We start from the raw sequence: 18909 nt of genomic DNA, 5'->3' as shown, positions 1-18909 counted from the left end.
TCAGTCCTATGTTTAAAAACATCATAATCGAGGTCATTGTACGGAATAATATATCTCAAACTCACAAGTAATTTGAATCTTCATAAAAATCTAATACGGAGGAATTCTTTTTATCACGAAACAACGGAAATTTTGAAGTTCTTTGCGTCTTATTTCACAACTCTTAACAAATTTAGTGAATTATCCGTCGCCATGTCGGATTTGGTATTGGTTCGCGTAATATTTTACCCTAGTGCCACCCTACTTCTCATCTATAGTGAGATTTGAAATGAAAAGTAAACGTGGGCGCGGGGATTTGAAATCGCGTTCGAGACGCTTCGAGAGATCGAGAAGTCGAGTGTAGACAGTACGACAACGTGTGGCGCAGCCGCGGAAACTTTCGTTGATCGTCTCGTGAGTCGAGTGTCTATTAGCAGTTATCGTCGTACATTTACGAGAACGAGTGTGATAATTACGATCTTATTAACGAACGAAATCGCTCGCCGTAGAAAGTATATAATAAGCTTAATGAACTACTTCAAAGTGACAGGAGTGAACGTTAACAGCTGTTTGTGCGTGCACAATTTCTATCAAGATACCTACGTTCTTTGTTTGTGACGACACATTTCTCACATATCGTTTTACAAATATTCGATAATGGAATAAAGAATTCTCGTAGGTGAAACGTAATGAAGGTCGCGATTCGACCAGTAACCTTTCAAATATGATGTAACTTCCTCGCAGTGAAAGACTTGATCACTTGTAATCTGTATCAGACGCGCGCGCTCTATGATTTCTGGCGGGACAACTTTTCAAAGCGTGTCGCGTAAAAACTATTCGATTATTCGTGTGACAAGCATACAAACGAGACACGTAGCGTTGTTATTACAGATGCACGCAATGTACTCGTTAACCTGTAAATGTTTGTGAACAGAAACAGTTATTTGCCAGAGTTTTTTTCATAAAATTTACTCGTTTCACCATGAATCTGGTGATGAGTTAAGTATAAACTAGAAAAGTGAGGTTAAGTGGAAAATGCGGACTGCGGCGCCACCACGAGGTATCAAACAACTCCGTCGAACCACAGGACACAATGCTTCCGTGGATTACAGAAATCGAATGGTATGTTAATTTTAATGATATTTTTATATATTTATATATTATTAATTTTCTATCATAGTAATAATTACGAGGAAAACTAGTTATTTAAAAATTATATTTTAATATTCAGTGCGTAGATCTAATGCAATATTCATGTGTTATTATTTCATTTTTTATAAATTTTCTAAATTGAAATTACTATCTATCAAATAACATATTCTACATTGAAAAGAATCAAACGCAAAAATAAAAACATTGAAAATATTTGAAGATTAAATTATTGTATATAAAATCTTTAACTTATTTATTGTTAGAAGTATATTCTTTACAACAGTTAATCCATTTTAACATTACTAAAAGTAATTAACTTGATATAAATAACATGATGATTATTAAAATTTTGAAATATGTTTAATTTTTATTTTTCGATTAAATATTTCAACAATTCTCATCATATATTTTTCGTAATTTCATCTTATCACTAGAGATTCGCCATATGTTGGAATCACGCGGATTCCATGTTGATTTTCCATTCGAGCACACAGGAAAATGTTTCCTTTACGGGGTTCGGAAAGTATTGAAACCGGTTTCATTCCGTATATGCTTAAATCCAGTTTCCTTTCACCTTTACTCAAGAACTATCGGTGTCGTTCGCCGTATCGCGGCTTATCAGGGCGTTTCGCGTTTATTGGCCAGGGATAAGGCGCGTTCCTCGTTTCATTTCAGTCGCATAATCGAACTTTCGTGTGGTCTTTATCAAGATCGCGACTCCATTAACGAAACATGCGTATATATTATTCTTCATATTGATTTTAGAATTGGGATCGTCAATTAACCGTGTCTGAGCGCCAGTCCATGTTTCGAAAGCATAATCTCATTAATTTTATTTATATCCGTTAGCACAAAGTTTTCGATCAATTCGATGATATTATCATAGCACGAACGTATCAAGTTTCGTTCACGCTTTGCTTTTCAACCTTGCTGTTTAATGACGGGCTTCTTCACGAATCGATGTCCAAGAAATATGCATAGTGACATTTCTTTCGTTGGCAGTTTGATAGTTTTTTATAAGTTAGATTTTTTTGTTTTGCAAAACTCTCGAAGGCTATTTTTTCTTCTTCTTTTTTTAGAGAGTTAATTGTCTTATTAATGTGTCTTCGGTAAATGGTCGAGCAGCAAGAGAGAATTCAATGTAATCGAAAGCAATTATATTCTATTCGTTTCCTGGAATGTTTTCATTTCATTGTTAATATCGTAACATATGGAGATTCATGTAATAAAGATTATAAAAGATGTTATATAGAATATTAAATGGCAGGTGTGTTAGATATATTTAAAAGTTTGTGTCTTGTTAAATGATATTTGATATTTAGTAATATGTATTTTGTGCCATGTATGCAAAATTTCTTGTGAAATATCTTTTAATGCTTTCTCCAATATTCTCTTAATATTCTCTTATTTCTCTTTAATATTTTAAGGCGTTTTTTCTTTAAACTTTAATTTTTGTTAATTCTAACATAACTATATTAAAATATAACTATATTAAAATTCAAAAGAGAAAAATAAATAGATGGAGACTTGAAAAGCATTTCAAAGTCAAAGTGATGTTTTATGATTATTATATAATATCTGACTAGATCCGAAGTAAACTCAAGACTTTGTGCATTAAGTACTATTTGTAGAAACATAACTGATCTTGAAATGTCCTTGACGCCTCCACTCCTTGACTCCTACTTGATATTTTAATATCCTTTATAGTCTCCTTTAGTCATCAAAAAATCCATTATTCAAAATCCTATTTCAGAAATTTCTTATTTAGAATATAATATATTGCACATTTTGCATTTTTCAATTTTGTAATGATGGAAATTTTCATTTATTAATGCATATTATATTGTAATCATGTAGAATAATTTAGAAGAAAAATTAAATTTGATTACTCGTGTTGGATGTTTTGAATTTCGTTCTGCAAGAATCGTATTTTAAAATTTTTCCAATTACCGATTAAATTATATTATAACACTATAGTCTACGACTTAATCAATAAAAAATACTTCTACGAAGTTCGAGCGAAAAATATCATAATCACATACAAAGTAACAAATCAATACCCGTATGTTAAATAACTATATCTCGATGAAACAGCAATCCGTTGATTTTAAATCGTCGATATTATGCAAATCGAATTAGCCGCCGGCTATATCATAAAAACGGTCGATTTAGCAGATTTTCCGTCGACATGGTCCGCCTACGTTTCGGAATAACAGCCTTGACCCATCGATTCGAGATCAAATCGAACCATACAACATTCCATAATATTTCTTTCACACAAATTAAAAATCAACGAAATCTGTAATAAAGATTTCCTTACTCTCGTTTCTATTTTTGCTACTAAAAATTACAATGGAAATCCAATTCCTGCAAGTAAAAACATACAACGTTCATTAATCATAATTAAAAGGAAAACCTCGTACGTACGACAATAACATCCGCTGACAAGAACCATCAACATGGCGCCGAGATTTTCTACACGGTACGCAGTTGAGTAATACCGCCGTCCCATCGATGATGCGCGTTGAATCGAAGTGCACGTGCACCTTGTACGTCGCACACTCGAACGAATCGAGCGGAATGATCGACCGGACGTGGATCGATCGTTCGACGATCACGAAACGTTCGAAAATCGCGGGAACGGACACGATCGACCGATCGATCGATCGATCGCATCGCCTCGAACGATCGAGTTCTTCGTGCATCCGCCCACACATGCACCAGTCGCAGCCTTGGCCGACTGACGAGGCCGCGACTTCGTGTTTTTATTTCCCCTCGGCATCGCGTTCCTTTTTTCTTTCCACTTCGAAACTATAAAAGATGTCCGCCGTGGCGGGCGCACGCGTGCACACGCGACGCCACATTGAATTATTTATAAGGATCGAGGCTGGACACTCTCGATGGATGCCTTCTCGACAGGGTTACCGCATAATATCCGCGCATTAAACTCTAATAATAGAATTCTCCTATTTCCCGACGTGCTTTTCGATCGCCACCATGCGAGTGAGGCGCGCATGCGCGCCCACATTCCATCGGTTTTCATTAATTCCTTTTTCATTCGCGAGGGGACGTGTCTACCGATTTCACGCTGATGGAATCTTCCTCTGCGATACCATCTTTCGGTAATAATTTATCTTGCTGATTTTGTGAATCTTGGCTGCAGTTGTGAATCAATATGCTTGTCGTATATTTGCCGAGGCATTTATTATACGACGATGTCAAGAAATCAGATTGTTCGCACATATCGGCTTACTTTTCTAGGCGTGACTAGAGATCATCCTCCTTCCAATCCTTTATTCATCGGTTTCTGAGAAATTTAGACTTGTTTTAAGAGGAACGTGTACAGAATGCACGATATAAGATATTCAAAAATATTATATTGTAACATTCTCGAGGTTATTTAATCTTCTTACGATCTTTTTCATTGCTCATCATTCGGCGCCGGTAATCTCGGTAAGTTAAGTTAATCTCCTGACTTCAGATTTCCACATCGCGTTTTAATATTGCATCAGAAATCAGGTGAAACGATTCTTTCGAAGAATCGAGCATATGCGAACGATTTTCAATCTTTTAAAACTTCACCATCCGATAATTCTTTCGCATTTCATTATCTCAAAATTGATCGAGAATAAAAATGCCTGCAGAACAAATGAAATTATTTTATTACGAGAATCTCTTTTTTTATCTAAAAACGTGATTACGTCACAATATTTTGTAAACTGATTTTCACAAAAAAAGGGTGGAGAATCGTATGATTTAATCCTAATTATCTGAGAACGCATCGTTATTTCTCAAAGGATAGATCCAACTCTCGGAATACGCAACGAAGCATTGCACTTTGTATCGATCGTATCGAAATTTATTGCAAACTGAATCGACGTGGCATTAATCATAAGCGGCTTAGACGATTCATGGTGTGTGCCGATCGAAAGAAAGCCGATTACTAACGGCCTTCTCTATGGATTTACACGCCATCCATATCGTTAAACCTTGCTACCTATTTCACGCTATCGATGGACAGGAAATACACCAGGATCAGATATTAAAACAGGATAAATTAATAAAAAAGGAACTTGCTTATCTAAATTCACAGGATAAACAAACTGAAATTCCGATAGATATACCTATTTATAATTTGTCGTAAATAATAACACACTTCGATAAATAGATTTAATTGCTAGAAAATCTACTTATAAATCACTTAATAAAAATTATCGATTAAAACTTCCGAATAGAGGAAACTTTTTTATACACAGAAATTGCGAAATAGATATTCAAATTTACAAATCAAATATCTCTCAGATTCAAACAACAGCAACGATTCAATTCACTTAAATAGACATTCCAAAACTTTCCATATGAAGATTTTTCCTTTTTAAAAATAGAAAAAGTTTTCCAAACCAATTGTCTCTTACCCGAAGTTCGAATCCGTGAGATACGATATCAATCGTAGGTTTTTAAAAGACAAAGAAAAGTAGAAATTTACCAGATTTTTACCACGGTATCCGCGGTATCACCGCGATGCCAATCAAAATTACGTCTATTACGCGACTAATTGTAACATGTACAATGAAGCTATAACGGAGGAAGCGATTAGTCAACTCGAAGACGGATCTCGGCCAAGCTTGGCCTTTAGGGTTAATTAAAAGTAATCGAGCACACACATATATATGTATATATATATATACATGTACCGTCTACATACGTATGTAGAAGTATCTCGTCCACCTAAACAATTCGTCGTTATCACAGCGTTAAGCTCGTTCAAAGGGGGCGATGGCAATTAGAGCGGCGCAGCCGCGACGAAAGGTCACCGATAAACCACTCGCTGTTTACGATCCTCTCCACGCCGCCTCTTATCACCAAGATATTATCGCGAAATAAGCAGCGGCTCGCCTTTGATGAGTTTTTGCCCGACGATCGAGTTGCACAATCGTGCTCGAGGAGGACTCATCATCGTTTGTCTTTCCTCGTTCTCCGTGTCGCTTCGAGGATTGGATTAAGTGAAATCTAATTGCTAACTGAACCCTCTCTTGGCAATTGTTACGCCGGTTAGATTTCACGGAAGAGTTAATTGGAATAGTCGAATGATGGAAACGTGTTGTACGGGATGTATATAAATATTGGATAAAAGTGTTTTCATTCATCTCGAAATTTATCAAAATTTATGAAACTTTCAATCGAGTTTTAATTTCTTGATAATTCTTTTTTCCTTCTTTTTTGTTGCTATTACTTAACAGATAGATATCATCGAATTAATTAATAACACGAGCGAGCTTATTCGCATCGTGATGGAATTAGACTTAATTGACTGTCTTTGATAGTGGAACAATTTATTTTCCATACCTTCAATTAATCCATCGATAAGGGGATCAAATGGTTCACGCATTATCATCGTGATTAAGAATTATTACATTAATCGGATCGTTGGTATCTGTAGGGTGATGCTAATTGATCAATTTAATTAAGATACGTGCCCTATATTGATTTCTCGAAACGAATCTATTAAAGAAGATGCACGATTATTTTTGTTTTCTTTTTTCTTGGAGAAATAAAATCGAGACCGATAATTTCTTAACTTTAAAAAAAGAAGTTTTGTGGAAAGTGTAAATAATAATTGTCTCGCGATAATTAATATCTATCTCGTTTATCAAACGAATCAAAACGAAACGAGAGAAAAAAAGAAAGAAAGAAAGAAAAAGAAATTCTTCGTTCATAAGTTGATATCGAGTATAAACACAAAATATCTTCGTATCTTTTAATGCCTCTTTATATATACCGCCCAATCACAGACACATACACGATACAGAAAGAGTCTAAAGAAAAAAAATAAAAGAAAATATATATCGTAATAAAATTGTTAATGAGGCTCAGATAACTTTGTGATCGAAGTCAATATTACGTATTGGTTACATAGCATTTTTTTAACCTTTCGATCCTCAATGCTGTTACTTATTACTCGAGAAACGGCGCATCTGCTCGATTCTTTCGCAACGAGACGTTTTCATCTGTCTCTCGATCGGTGAACATTCGGTTCTCCTATTAGCAATTCAAATCAACGATACGTCTATCAAGAAATTAATTGCGGGGAAATTGGACGTCGGCGCGGGATTGAAGATAATGCGAATAACGTGAAACAAACGTTTGTGAGATGAGAAAGGGCAGCGGCGGGCAAAGGCGAATTGCGAAAGAAAAGAGGAATGGAAACGTGTTTTCTCCGTGCTTTTTCTTTCCCTCGATAGTGAATCGTGAATTCCCGCTTTGTCGAATTGTCGAGCCGTGAGTCAGACAAATTGGAATCTATTATACAGCCTTGTAAACCTTGGTAAATCTAAATTGTTTGAAATCTGTTGGAAAGTTGTGGCAGCCGCGTCGAGTTGAGGGGGTAACGATAAAATAGAAATTAGAATGATCACGTATTTTAACGAGACGTCGATTCATGGGAAATCACGGACGATGACGCAAAAGAATCGAAATAAGGATCGGGAATCGTTTCAGAAGTTCGATTGCCGGTGTGGCGCCGTTCGAATTATAAAAGGGAAACGCGTGTATATATAGAATAGAAATATGCCAGACTTTATTTTGCATTCGTGCGGTGAACGGACGTAAAATAGATGACGCGAACAAGATTTGATGCAAAAACGTTGTGGCAAAAGAATCTAATCTAAGGGGGAAAAAATGTGTAAATATCTTCCATGAAGATATTCCATAATTGGCCAGTCGTGTATTCGTTTCATTGTATAACTACTTGCGCTGATTGCAAAACGTTCTGAAATATTTTGAGAATATTCCGGAATTAAAATAATTAAATATAACCGCGAAAAAGAAAAAAATTCATTTGGAAAGCAAAATTGAGAATTGGAAATTACAGGAAACTCGATATAAGTAGAATTTATAAGCGCGTTTGAAGTGAATAAATCTTCCGCTTTGCTGGAAGAAGGCGTGGAATATCAATTCTACAGTAGTTTTTCTTCTATCTGAAAAAAAAAAAAAAAATAAATATTCATTCAACGTCGTGCTCTTTTCATACGTGCAGTCGATGAAATAAAATAAACGACTTTAATCTATCGTTCTTGGATAGGATAAAAATGATATACTACGCTACCATCTTTCGCGAAATAGAAATAATTAATCGCACGGCGTACGATTAAAAGTAAATTAAATAAACAATATAAGCGGATGGAGACAATTGGAAAATAAGGAAAAAAAATCACCGATCCTCGTCACTTCATCTATTATTTTCCACTCGTACGAAATCACGAGAGACTCGAAACAAAGATCTCGCAATTACGCTTGGAATCTCTCCATCCGCGATTGTCCCGAGGAATTAAGGAAAAAAACGATATCCTCCCAGCGTTACGTCTTCATTTCTCCTCTCCTCTTCGATGGCACGAGCGAGATCTCTGGAGAAGAAGCGTCATCCGAACGAAGATGATCCTCGGCTTCCGTTACATCATCGCGATATTCCCGATCGTCGATATCGTCTGATTTATCGACGGTTCGTTTTAACGAACCCCGGTGCTCGCGGATCTTCCACGGGCTGGTTTCACGATCAGGAAATACCTGACATTCCATGGATCGATCGTATCGAATGTGTCGAATGTGTGCACGAATATAGAAACTCGAGAGAAGAAACTGGCTGGCTCGGTATTCCGCGTATTTTGTTGCATTGCGTGGCGTGGCTTAATAGGATCATTACGTGTTTCCGATGTAGGTAATAGAGTAGAACCTAAAAGGTGTATTAAGTTCCCTCCAATATTTCTTCCTCTTGCCCCTTGATCGATAATAAAGATATCAAAGGAAATATTATATTTGGATACGCGTGAATTTTCGAATTATTCACAGAGTATAATCTGCGAAACGATATCGCAATTTTTTTCCTGAACGATCGTCTCGTCCAGAAGGGAGATTAAATTATTTTTATATGTATTTTTTCGAATACTTTTTACTTCGATAAAGAGAGAAATTTTGAAAAATAATTCCATCGAAATTCCTACTACGAAATATCGAATGTTTATCATTTAGTTTCGAATCGACAACAATAGTTCCTTAAATTAAACATTTCTGTATCGAAGATCTGGGAGAAGAAGAAGGATTTTACAGGGGGGCGAAAACGGTTATTCACCAAGGGCGATACGTACGTTTTGCCGATAGTTCATGGCTTAATCGCGAGCAAACATCGGTGGGCACAGGCGATGCATGCCATTTTTCACGTTTCCACTCGGGGGATAAGAAAGAGGAGATACAGGAGTTATTTAAGCTTTGCGTATCGGCTCTGTTCCCGCCATACCGATAAACAATGCCCGGCTATCCGCTCCCCATTCTAGAATATTGTTGCACTATCAGCAACCGGTTGTTTGGTAACAAGACACGGTGCACGTTGCACGATATTAAGCCATTTCTGCCGGCTTATCTTCGCACGTATGCCGAGTCAGCTCTCGAGCAACGAGAAATCGAGCATTACCGATTTCACCCTCTGCATTTGCCAACATTCCACGAAATATTTCAGAAATGTTTTTCCTTTTTTCTCTCTCTCTCTCCTTTTCAATTTTTTTCTAACCTCTCCTCGCTCACAAGAAAGAAACAATCCCGAAATCGATTTCGCTCCGTGAAAATTAATCGTTGTTCAAGTTCGAAAAACACGAACGAAGGAGGAAAAAGGTTCGAAACGACAGGTTTCGAACGGAGAGAAAGGCGGACCGGTCGAAGGTTCGAGCCGATCGTTGAATGAAATTTAAGTGGGTCGCTCATGAATGAAATCGTGCATCGTTCTCGCTCCCCTCCACTCCGTCTTGTTTTTATTTTTTCTTTTTTTTTTCACGCTTCTCACTCCATCGATCCTTGTCGACTCTTGCAATCGCCTTTCCCGCGTGGGCGACCGGCCGATTGCGATTTGAACGACCGTTGGATTTCCCGCACAGATTCCTCCTCTTGCTCTTCCATTCTTTCGATTCTTTCGTTTCCAAGGGATTGGATACTTTTGGAAATGGAAAAATCGAACATTCGAATCAAAAGTAAAATTGTCGGCTCCGAATTCTGTAATTTTTATATTATTTAAAACAATCGACACGGTTAATATTGTAATATAAATATTACAAACTCTCGTAATTTTACGATACTTTACTATTTTGTAATCGATATTTTGTAATTAAATTCTTATTATTTCGAGAGGTAATGTGTATAGGTTCCAAAAATAATGGCAACGAATCGTTCACATTTCGTTATAATTTACAAAAGTGTCTCTTTTATTTTTAAATAAAAAAAAAAAGATAAGAAAAATTCACTTGAATCGAATCTGTAATTCTTTCTTTAAATTTAAAAAAATTTTCTCGATATTTGCTACTCGGCAAAGGTTTAAAGAGATTATTGGTATGCATCCGTTTCCAGAAAGTAGGCTGCGATCCGTGATCGCGTATAAATGCAGATTAGGGGCGAGACCGATCTAAGCCCGTGCCATGCGATACAATCTCCATTGTAATTAAACGCCAGCTGCGCGTCGTACGTCTATGATTTTTCGAGCATTCTAACCGGTTCCGTCGGTTTTTCCTTTCTTCCATTACCTTCCAAACCCTGGTTTCTTCTCCTCCGTGTTCTCTGTATGAAAATATCGAACCCAATCAAGCGATATCTATAATCCGATCAAAGCAAAAAAAAAAAAAATGTACTCGAAATATAACGAAAAAAGAAAAATCTCTAATTTGTAAAATTTTTATAAGAATTCAACAATTATGATTTCTAGGAATTTTCATACGTATATATATATATATATAATTATTTTTGCGCAACAATTTATGATCTTAGCCTTTAAAAAGAATCTTTATTACTTTTCGTGTTGCACAATGCTATATTAAATTAGAATAAATTAGAGCAACGTAATCTAATTATTCAAAATTAAAACATTGCATTTTCTCGATCACGTGGAGCGGAACAACTCTCCAAGAGGAGTTTAACTCGAGAGTGAAACTATCGATATTCGAGATCCGATGCTAATTAAAATCAGAATCAGAGTGAAACTCCGTTAAGAGAGTCTTGCGAGCCGAGAAACTTCCTCTGAAACTTGACTCCTTTTATTAAGACGAGAAGACGAGAGAGAAGGCGCGTACACGCGTGAAACAGCGAGGCGATACGGTGTCACGCACAGGCGAGCCACCTGCGTAAAGTCGATTTGAATAATTGTTATCAGTTGGTGGCAAGCGTGGGCGTATCCAAGATTTACTCGCCGAACCGATGAAAAATCCATGGATCGGGAAAATTGATGCGCGAAGTTAAGATCCGTTTTCACGTATTATTTTCCTTTTTCTTTCTTTTCATAATAAACTTGCACCGTTTTTTCGATTTGTAATAATAAATTAATTAAATTAAATACGGATGTAGAATAAAGCGAGATATACATTCTGTAGAATTAATTTTTGCACGAATCTACCGATAAATAATAAACAATTTTTAATGCAAATTATCAATTTCACGTTCGTATATCGATATTCGTTCACAAAAATTTAATAAATTTAATAATCGAAGAATAAATTCGGTTCGAGAATTTATCGTTCGAAATGAAAACAAACGGAGCAATGTCGAGAAACGGAAAGTCACGACACAAAACAAAATTCGGCCGTAGTCGAGTTCGGTCGTTCAAGCGCGTCGCACGCGCTCGATTCCCTTTTACTTATTCCACTTTTCAGTAGAGTGTCCCCCTTCGAACCGACTCCAGCCAGACGCGGCTCCCTTTTTCCGCGGGGGATCCCTGGGCGGCCTCGCGCTCGTCTGGCATTCCCGTTCGGATACACGGTGAGCACGGCCGCGTAACCGTGCCACGACACGGGAAATGGCGTGTTGTTGCCGGCCACCCACACCAAACAAAGGGGCATGAGTCACGGATTTTATTTCGAGGTTGCAACCAGTCTTGAAATAGACGGCGTCCCACGACGAGAAAAGGCGGCCCGTCTATTTAAAGGGTGGCACAACGGCTCCTGCCTCTCTTTCGCCATTGCGACACCGCTCGCGGGAAACGTTTGAACGCACGTGGGTCGAGACCAGAGCAGTTTCCTTCTTCGTAATTTATTAATTTTTTCGATAATCCCCTCGATGTGTTCCGTAATTTAATTGGATCATTCGGCGGAGAAGTAATAATTCGATGAGCGAGGGAGAATAATTTTTGGAGTTTAAAACGGGGTCTCCTTGGATTTAGGAATTTTTAGGAAAGTGGAAAGTGTGGAAATTTGGTACGAATATTTGTTTGAATCGTTCAAAGTGGATTCAATTTGGTGAATATTTGTATTGGACAATTTTGCAAAAGTATTGATTCTCGCGATCTCTTCCCTTAAAAGTAATCGTGTAAAAATTATCTCGCTCTTTAAAACTCGTATAACGATACGCGAAAAATATTAGAAAGATAGAAAGACAATTTTTAACGAGCATAATCTCCGAGTGGACTCGTCAAGAAATATTTGTAGTCGCGCCAGAAGCATCCGTTGATTATTTGAATTCAACTCGAACGATGTTTCCTCCTCGAGTGCGCTCAGCTCTCTCTGCCGGCGGCAAAAAGATGGCGGAAGTACAGATGCGCGTTCTACGAGGAAAAGGCTCCGCGATCGCGAGAGTTCAAAGGAGCCGTGATCGAGATAAAATCGGCCCACGAAATCCCCATCCTCCTCCTGAAATTATCAACTCGATGCTCGAAAGCTCTTAAAAATTTCAATCTTTTTTTAAAAATTTCAATTTTCTGTATTTTTTTCTATTTTTCTCGATATGCAAACACAATTTCCATCTAATGTTCAATCTCTGTACAATCCGATTTAAGGAAATCTTTAATCTGTATTCAAGTATTTATAAGCTTTAACAATTTTATTCACTTGAACGTTCTAATATCGACTCTTGCGATATTTAAAGTTTATTTTCCAACGAATATTCTTTACGTATAAAATCGAGTAAAACGATGGGCAATTTCAGAGAATTTCGTATCCACCAAATTTACCAGTGAGCCTTGAAACGATTTCTCGAAAATCCCTCGAAAGGATAAAAGGATACTTCTTTGACATTTGCAAAAGCAATCAACGATTTTTTTATCTCTTCTCTCCATTGGAGATTGCCAAACAAGGCCAATTCATCTCGTTACTTTGCAAGAAATTTCGTCTTTTGCATCGCTAAACGGCTCCATAATTAAACTTCGCCGAGATAAGATCTTGGAGCGATTCCCTCGACGAAGTTCCCTCGGCGAAATCGGCCGTAAATCGATCGATTTTTCATCGAATTCAGAGATCAAACCTTCCGAAAGAGCGGGGTCACCGTGCAAAGGGTCGTAAGTGGAAGTTGTTGGTTCGCGTGAGAAAGACCAGTCGTCCGTTCGAACGTCCGTTTCGCACGTGCAAGAATGCGCAACCGGTAATGTAAGAAGCTAAGCGGCTTCAACGCGATCGATTCCTCGATACTTTCGAGCTACGACCGAGAGAACAATCGTTTCGCTCTGCTCCACGACCGGTTCTCATTTCCTTGCTCCTTTTTCTCCCGATCCATTTTTCGCAGACACCGCCTCGAAAGGCGGTTTCGCAGCATTTATCTCGTTCGGTGGCGGCGTACGTTTCTACTTGGTCAACTGTATCCAACCGATACGTACAATTGCACGCAATTACGAAGAAATTCAATTTTTCTCTAATTCGAAGCGATCCATTTTCGTCGATCAATTTGACTGATTTTCTTATTCGAAGGAATTGCGAAAACGAAGGATAGTTGTAATTTAAATTCCTGTCAAAAATTGTATCCACTCAATTTTCAATAATTTTAAAAATCCAAATTCTAGCAAGTTTCCGATAATTATACCTCTATTATTATTGCAACGAGTTCAGTCTACGATATCCGACAATTCTTGTAAATCTTCAATATCGATATTTAATCGATATGGGGAAAAAAAAAAAGAAGAAAAAGAGGTATGGAGGAAATTTGAAGGAATTATCTCGCAGTCCATCGCTTACTTACGTTGGTGTAAACACACGTTATGATGGATCGTGGCGCTCGTACGGATTTAGGATCTAAGAATCTCGGATTACCTGCGAGTAGAACAGCCTTGCGTCCTTATCAACTTGTGATCTCGGGGGAAGAAGACGGGTATTTGCAACAATGCGTTGTAATCACGTTTCGGTTTCCACGATGAAATCCGAGGCGCGTTACATCGGATACGAATAATAGTCACATGTAAAGTATCGTTAGATAGCCATCTACCTCGCGATTATCCGGCCGTAAAATTCGCATTCACTAAGGAAGAAGGAAACCTTGAAGCTGTCAGTCGGGGACTACGGACTATAAACCGAGACCGAACATCTCGAGAGGAGATCTCGCGGAAAGAAAAACGAGGAACTGTTTGACTCGAAAAATTTGTAAACGGTTAAATGCTTTATCATATTTGTACGAATGATGCGCGAAATAATCTTTATTTCTTTATTTACACGTGTCGATTCGTTCACTGTCGAGTAAAAGTGATAAAGAATGAACGGATAAACGAACAAGGATTATTGATTAACGGTACGTTGACTGAAGACAATAAATAAAAATGTACCAGTTTAGCCGAATGAATATACAAAACAATTGAATTACGAAGAAAAATAGATGCCAACTATGAAGTAGTGGTATTGCTAGCAACATTGAACAATAAAACCACAAATTCTACAACGTGCCATTTGCAAAAGATAATCGTAGAGATTATAATCGTGTGAAATATCGTGATCTCTAATTATGCAAATTGATTACATTTCCTTTTCGAACAATTTCTATTTATAATGGCGCGGATATAAACTTTCTTCTTCTCAATCCTCCCGATCAATTCCTCCAATTTACCCAATCGCGACCACGTCCTCACCGCGAAGCTTCTTCGACTCGATTATTTATCGAATGCGCGTTTCCTTTTCGCGGAACGAGCAAACAGTTGAAGTGGCGCGGGGCTCGGGCGGGGCGCAGATTCGTGGAACAACAAGTTTAGCACGCGGATTATTTTCATCGGCGTATCTTCCTCGCGATCGTCGAAACGCGGGCCGATGCAAATAAACGGAGCGATTTTCCGCGATGGCGGGGCCTCCATTCTGAAATCTGACTTGCTAATAAACGGGGTGCGCACGCACGGACAGCGGTGGACGTCGCCGTTGCTTTGCAAGTCTAATTCTCCGTTTTAATTGCGATCCCGTCTCTGCGCCTTTTCCCTCGAACCTTCGAGGAAATCGCGCAGTATCAAGGAGTTTTGTATCTTTTCACCCACATTCCTCCTTTTCTCCATCGAGAAAATGATTTTCGAAATATTTTTATCGCCGCGGTTTGGAAAGCATCTCGATATATAAATTTAATCCCATCCGAAAAATTAAAATCCACCGTGTCAAAATTGTGGAGGGCAAAGGCTTCGAGGACAACGTTCTCCCTTCTTCTCTCTCTCTCTCTTCTTCGAGAGATCTCCCCGAGGTTTCAGCCACGTGTTGAATTCTCGGCTCGAAGGCGCATACCTTTCCACCGGCGGGGAGACATCTGGTGGGCGAACAAAATCGTCACGACGCGGAGTGGCGACCGAGTACGTGACCGTTACCTATTGCCTCCCGTGCCGTGTGTTTCGTCGACGGGCGAAAAAAAGAATCTTTGATTTGTTTGCGCAACTCTCTTTCCTCCCTCAGCCTCCTTTACAGCCGTGAAATTCGAGGCTACTGTTCGCCGATCTAATCGTAAATTCTGGCTTTCGATACGGCTCAACCGTTTGCTGACTGGCGAGGAAAGAGGGAAAGCAGTTCGGAAGGGATGATAAAATTGAGGGAATTAAAAATTCGGCTCGGTTCAAAATTTATCCGGTAAAAAATGAGACGAGAATAAATGGACGGAGCTCGATAGCATTTTTACATTTACATTTTCCTACGACCTTTGTAAATAATATATACATGATCTTATCGGTATCAATTATAATAATATTGTCGCTAGTAGTGGGAAGGCGTTCTAGAGAATTGGATAAGATAATAATCGTGGGGGGAGAAAATAGAATGACGCGTTAAATTCGATATCGTGAAAAAGTGTAAAAGTATATATTATAACTGATGACTACTTGTCAAGAAATTTCATATCTGCATATCTATAAGCTCGAGCTTCAAGTATTCAAATATTTTCCCGTCGAAATGCAATCAAAACGCAATCCATCATTTAACTCGCGTCGACCAGTTAACCGTCTCAATTCCATCGAATTCCGCGAAGGAGAAACGAAATCATTCCATTTCCTATTTCATTATTCTCTCGTGCATATACGGAAGAAACAGCAAGTAAAATCACGAACGAGGCAAAAAGTAAAAAGCTAGAAGTTTTTATTTACGGTTCGACACATTTTTTTTCCTTTCCTTTTTCTTTTTTCCGACCCATGAGATACGTCCACGTCCCCATTTCGAGCCGCCTCGGCCAATTAACCGGTGATCCAAGATTCCAGATTCGTCGTCGCTCATCGTTTCCAGCTTCGAGAATCGCGCGACATCAGAGGCCGCCGACTGAAAAATGCCAATTCCCCAATGGCGACGAGGAGGATCGCAACGCCCACCGCGTCCATCTTCTCGACAATGTTCAGAATTCGCTTCAGAAAAGTGTAAACCTTTCGTCTTCGAGTTGAGAATTATCGATCCTAACGAGTGATAAGTTAATTATACTCGCTTGGAAACCTTTTATTTTCAAGAAAAACAATGGAACTGAATTACGTTCAATTACGATAATGGGATTCGTTTGGAAAACTGCAAAACTTTCTTTTCCAGTCGTATAATGCAGTTATTGGGGATACAAATCTTTTCGATTGGAGAAATGGTGGAATTAGCGAATTCTTGATCGCAAGTCGCTCGAAAATGAAAACGCTTTGTTTTTATTAATGCGATGAGATTGAAGTTATTCGAAACGCGTTACGATTATTTATGAACTTTCTCTGATAACCGCGTTGATGACTTTCGTTCGAAGACTCGATTTTCCTCCGTTATTTTTTATCCTTTGAGAATTGCGCGTTTAAGGTTGAATAGGTTTCAATTTAGCCAGGTCGGTTGGAAGTTAACAAATTGGAGTAAACAATTTATATCGAGGACAGGGAGCTGTCGGTTCAATTGCACGCGAATACGCGACGAAAATTTTCAATTTGAAAATTGCTCGAACGAATCGGCGGGGAGGGGGAAAAATGTTAATTCCCGAAGATGAAGATGGACATCTCGTCACGATCGCGTTGAAACACGGCCACGATCGTTTCGCCTCCTTCCCCTCCTCCTCTTGCGTAACGTTTATTTGAATTTTACGTTCGACGAAATTACGTCGAATATAAATTTTCATTTGGATATCGTTGTGATATCGCGAAAATAAAGGAGCGGTGGCAATATAATGACAGAGGGAAGATAGAAACGCTCGAAGCAACGCTCTTTTATAACTCGTTGCGCTCACGTAATTCATATTGAAAGATAGATGGATAGATATATCTCGATATAAACTCGATAAAGTTTCTCCCCGACAATTATCCGCGATAATTATCACGACGCGATAATTGCGAGCTACCGTGCAGGAATTCGCTTTGTTTACGCTGCTACGTTTTCCATTCGACGAGTGTTCCAATGCAGTTTTCTATAATAAACTCGTCGGACGTGACACACGTTCGAACAAGGATTCTACATCTTGTAATGGGATACGTTATTTACAATCGAGAAGCTTTCCAAAAATAATCGATATAATAACTTTTTCCCTATCATCTGCCCAATTGGAGCGATCGGTCATCTCGGTGAAGGAGATTGGACAGATTTTTCCCGTGTCAAAGGGGAAATGGGTATGATGGTGTTTCGTAGACAATGCAAAGAGGCACGTCTGCCTGTCTCGCGCGCATTCTCTGCCCACGCGGATACCGTGTTACGTGCGTAATATCTAATGGACGTTTACGACGCTTAAAGGTGGCGCAAAGTGGGCTAATACGAGATGCCATTTAGTCAGTTAAAGGTCTTTGAAGCTACTACGTATCGGTGATCCCGTGCTTGTGCAATAAATACTCAATTTTATGCTTATTAAATGCTTGTCACTTGAACGTTATCCACGTATAAATCTCCGATTATAAATCTCCCTGTTTCGCAACAATTAATCGAGACCTCGTAATCGATGAAATTTATCGAAATAATACATTCTTGCGCTCAACGAATTGCAGCGGGTTAAAAGTTTAATTGTCTTCGAAAACAGTTCGATCATTATCCGGCCGCGGTTAATTAAGAACGGGGGAGAATTTTTTCAGAATTTTCCAGAGAGAAGGATCGGTGTTTTAACGAGGGGTCTGGGGGGAGAGTCGGCGCGTTCTCTTAATCAGAGTGGAAGACCGGCCGTCGTCTCCCAGTTAGTCCCGATTGACACGGGCGGCACGAGACGTGACGAGATTTCTTGCACCGCGCCGCTACGTAAAAGCGGCGATTTTTCTCGTTTCTGACCCCATTCCGGGGACGCTTGGCTCGCACGTGCGGGACCCATCGCATGGAATGCGACGAAGAACAAAGGGTGCAGCCGGCTTGAACCGGTGTTAACTCGAATCGGATGGATTAATGGAATCGGCTTCTCTTTTTTTCCCTTTTCAATGCGAATCTCGTGAAATTCTATCAGATTAATTATGTGGAATTAATTACTTTCGCTCTTCGAGTAAGGAATCTCGTTCGTTTAATGAGATACAGTTTTCTTTCTTCATTACTTCTTTCTCTCAACTCCCTTTCATGCGAATATCTTATTTGTGTTTGAAGTAGGAGATAAGTTCGTTTTAAATTCAATTTTTCTTCAATGTTT

General features: G+C 38.6%; 2 protein-coding genes and 1 long non-coding RNA gene across 5 annotated transcripts in view; 2 read left to right on the top strand and 1 right to left on the bottom strand.

The window, feature by feature from the left end:
- Positions 1–18909, top strand: part of LOC107997291 (uncharacterized) — a 54007-nt gene that overhangs the window by 10409 nt on the left and 24689 nt on the right. The gene's annotated exons all lie outside the window — the stretch shown is intronic.
- Positions 8–18909, top strand: part of LOC107997290 (NAD(+) hydrolase sarm1) — a 106672-nt gene continuing 87770 nt past the window's right edge. Inside the window, exon 1 of the transcript XR_009829082.1 lies at positions 8–1101. The gene's annotated coding sequence lies outside the window, so the exon portion shown is untranslated. The remainder of the gene's footprint in view (positions 1102–18909) is intronic.
- LOC107997294 (uncharacterized) lies at positions 1368–5076 on the bottom strand. 2 transcript variants are annotated; one of them, XR_001765987.3, is made up of 3 exons: positions 3559–5063; positions 3192–3498; positions 1368–3046 (listed from the first exon to the last, which is right to left on the bottom strand). It is a non-coding gene; the product is annotated as an uncharacterized LOC107997294 (long non-coding RNA). The 2 variants fall into 2 exon arrangements; XR_009829097.1 differs by having other exon boundaries at positions 1368–3498; positions 3559–5076.

The sequence above is a fragment of the Apis cerana genome, linkage group LG3 (assembly GCF_029169275.1).
Source record: "Apis cerana isolate GH-2021 linkage group LG3, AcerK_1.0, whole genome shotgun sequence".
Classification (NCBI taxonomy): Eukaryota; Metazoa; Arthropoda; class Insecta; order Hymenoptera; family Apidae; genus Apis; species Apis cerana.
The sequence above is the reverse complement of the archived record's forward strand: the minus strand, read 5'-3'. Positions and strand labels throughout refer to the sequence as shown.